The sequence below is a fragment of the Mirounga leonina genome, unplaced genomic scaffold, assembly GCF_011800145.1.
Source record: "Mirounga leonina isolate KUSES-001 unplaced genomic scaffold, KU_Mleo_1.0 Mir_260, whole genome shotgun sequence".
Taxonomy (NCBI): Eukaryota; Metazoa; Chordata; class Mammalia; order Carnivora; family Phocidae; genus Mirounga; species Mirounga leonina.
Window position 1 is genome coordinate 2547912 of NW_023270642.1, and position 3611 is coordinate 2551522.

General features: G+C 42.6%; 1 pseudogene; it reads right to left on the reverse strand.

The window, feature by feature from the left end:
- Nucleotides 1-480: 480 nt before the first annotated feature.
- LOC118026627 lies at nucleotides 481-2044 on the reverse strand (annotated as a pseudogene).
- Between the last annotated feature and the right edge of the window lie 1567 nt (nucleotides 2045-3611).

Consider the following 3611-nt stretch of genomic DNA (forward strand, 5'->3'; position numbering starts at 1 on the left):
TCTTCTATTTTCCTCAATCCCTGTTTATTGCTGGGATTTCCATTGCTCAGCAAACAAGAAGGTGAGTGGAAGGCAGCATGGAAAACTTACACCTGGGCTCCTTCTGTATATCTTTTTTCACCTGCCTTTTTTCTATTGGGAGTATTAAGGTGATTTTTACAGGATTTTTCCCCCACTCACCTTCCTTCCTCTTATACTGTTTCTGGGTGTGGGCAGTGGGATGAATTAGAAGCATCTAGAACCCTGCTCAGTCAAGAGGATAGTGGGAATCTTCTGCCTTTCTCTTTTTTTGATGGGATTTGTTTTTTTCCTCATTAAACTTTTGTTTTAATGGGTCTCAAAATTCTGTGACAGATTTTTGGTCAAGTTGTTTCCATTAAAAAGTACTGATTTTAAAAACTAATTACTTAAAATTGCCACACACAAACACACACAAAACAAATGGTCCATAAAACATTCTTCTTTCCTTCTGAAGGTTTTACAATGCATTTATCATTAACCAGTCTTTTACTATTAAACTTAAATGGCCAATTGACAAAACAGTTCTGAGACTGTTCTTCCAGCCCTGATGAAGACTGGGGTATAATATTCACTTAGCCTTCTGAGCTTTCTGGGCACACTTGGTGACGGTGTGGCCAACTCCAGCTGCCTTCTTGTCCACTGCTTTGATGACACCCACAACAGCCATCTGTCTCATGTCACAAACAGCAAAACACCCCAGAGAAGGATAGTCAGAGAAGTTCTCAGCACACATAGGCTTGCTAAGAACCATATCAATGATGGCAGCATCATCAAATTTCAACAACTTGGGATCATCTTCCAACCTTTTTCCAGAACAACAACCAATCTTCTCCTTCAGCACAGCAAACCTGCAAGTAATGTGAGCCGTGTGACAATCCAGCACAGATGCATATCCAGCACTGATTTGGCCTGGATGGTTCAGGATAACCACCTGAGCCATGAAGCCAGCTACTACCATGGGTGGGTCACATTTGTTGTGATGTGACCCACATTGCCACAATGAACATCTTTGACAGATACGTTCTTGACATTGAAGCCCACATTGTCCCCCGGAAGAACCTCACTCGAAGTTTCATGATGCATTTCGACAGAATTTACTTCAATTGTAATATTGACTAGAGCAAAGATGACCACCATGCCAGGTTTAAGAACACCAGTCTCGACTCGGCCCACAGGGACAGCACCAATACCACCAATTTTGTAGACATCCTGGAGACGCAGACACAAGAGCTTGTCAGTTGGACGAGCTGGTGGCAGAATGCAATCCAGAACTTCAAGCAGTGTGGTTCCACTGGCATTGCCATCTTTATGGGTGATTTTCCATCCCTTGAACGAAGACATGTTGTCACCATTCCAAACAGAAATTGGCACAGATGCTGCTGTTGGGCTTGTAGCCAATTTTCTTAATGTAGGTGCTGACTTCCTTAATGATTTCTTCGTATCTCTTCTGGCTGTAGGGTGGCTCAGTGGAATCCGTTTTGTTAACACCAATAATTAGTTGTTTTACACCCAGTGTGTAAGCCAGAAGGGCATGCTCACGGGTCTGCCCATTCTTGGAGATACCTGCTTCAAATCCACCAACACCAGTGGCAACAATCAGGACAGCACAGAAAGCCTGAGATGTGCCTGTAATCACGTTTTTGATAAAGTCTCTGTGTCCTGGGGCATCAATGATCGTCACGTAATACTTTGCTGGTCTCAAATTTCTGCAGGGAGATATCAATGGTGTTACCACGTTCACGTTCAACTTCCAGTTTATCCAAGACCCAGGTGTACTTGAAGTAGCCCTTTCCCATCCCAGCAGCCTCCTTCGCAAATTTTTCAGTAGTTCTTTTGTCAATCCCACCACATTTGTAGATCAGATGACCAGTAGTGGTAGACTTCCTGAATCATCCAATGACAACAATGTTGATGTGAGTCTTTTCTTTCGCATTTTGTTTTAGGTTTAGTGGTGGTTTTCACAACACCTATGTTCTGGTCGCAAACCCACTGTGGAAAAGTTGATGTGAATTTTTAAAGATTGTGATGTGAGTGAGACAACTCCCCCTGCCCCCTGCACATACACCTTTTCTATTGCTACTGCATCATTTTTGCTGCTTTTAATACCCCCATTTTTGTGGTCATTAATTTTGAGGAGAGATGATCTTTCTGAACTCTCTGTCTCTTTTACCCTCAAGGTCTAGAATAGATACATAATTTAAAAAGAGAAATGGCAACTTTCATAGGAGGGTGAAGGATCCGTGGATTAAGACCCTATTCTATTTTATCTATAAAATGGGAACCCCTGGAGCCTGTAGTATCAGGTTGGCTATGAGCCTGACTATCAGTAAATGCAGAAACTCTTATCTAGGTGAGAAGATACCAGAAACCAGGTATGTTACTGGGGAATGCAGGACAGGAACTAGAGAGGGGCCTTTTTGTCCATCTTTAGAACTTGCCACAAAATGTGGCCGCAATGGGGGCCTCAAAGGCAGAGAAACAACAGAGATTTAAGAAGGAATTTATGGAGTCACACCTTCAGTGGTGGATTGAGTGGATTTAGAGCTGTCAGCCCACTGGTTCCTGTGGCAGAATGCCTGGAAACATTCAGATGGTGACTCGGCAGTAAAGAATGTTGTCAGGAATCATATGTCAGATTTCTAAACACACACTGACAGAAGGAGGAAAGACCTCTGCATATGTGTGAAACCAGAAGGACTTGTGCCACAGGCACAGGGCAGACGGGGAGCTACTGGAAGCAGTCTGTGAAATCGGGCTCTGTTGGAGCAAGTTACCAGGAAAGCAGAGCACTACTGAGGAAACAGAGAGAGGCCTCCTGTTTCCTCCTGATTCTGTCAAGGAAGCTAAATTCAAGAGGAGGAGAGGGCAGAAACAGGATCAAGAGGCTTCTGGGACCAAGATCTGGTAGTAGAGTGGTCAGATGTAGGCAGTGGAGTGGAAGCAGGCATAACCCAGGATGCTAAATTCTTGACCACAAACTTCTAGAGAGTGAGAATAGGCATGTCTCACTGCTGAGCAGGAGAGCCCTTAGAGCAAGTCCAAGGCCATGATCAAGACTATGCCCCACTTTTTCTCTAGTGTGGGGCCTTAAGTCATGGTTAGGGTTGTGATGACCAACAGGCCTTGGTAGGTCACAGCGGTTAGGAAAAGATTCAAGTTCATGGCTTTGGGGGACTCACTGAGTATGAAATGTACATCTCTGCATTGGCTGCAAAGAGGGTGGGCTTGTAGATTTTATATATATATAATATCTGTTTATCTATATATATAATATCTGTTTATATATAATATCTGTTTATCTATATATATAATATCTGTTCATGATATATATAATATCTGTTCATCTATATATATAATATCTGTTCATCTATCTATATAATATCTATTTATCTATGTATCTATCTATCTATCTATCTATCTATAAGATACTGCCTTGTGGTAGAGTCCCTACTTTAGTCATGCAGATATCAAGGAGGGCAAAGGTGATTGAGCCAAAAAAGATCTCTTTGGCACCCTAGTCCTCTCCTCCTCTCTTGCAAAGGAAAAACCTTGGACACACTAGTTGAATAGTGGAGCAATTAGTGTTGTCT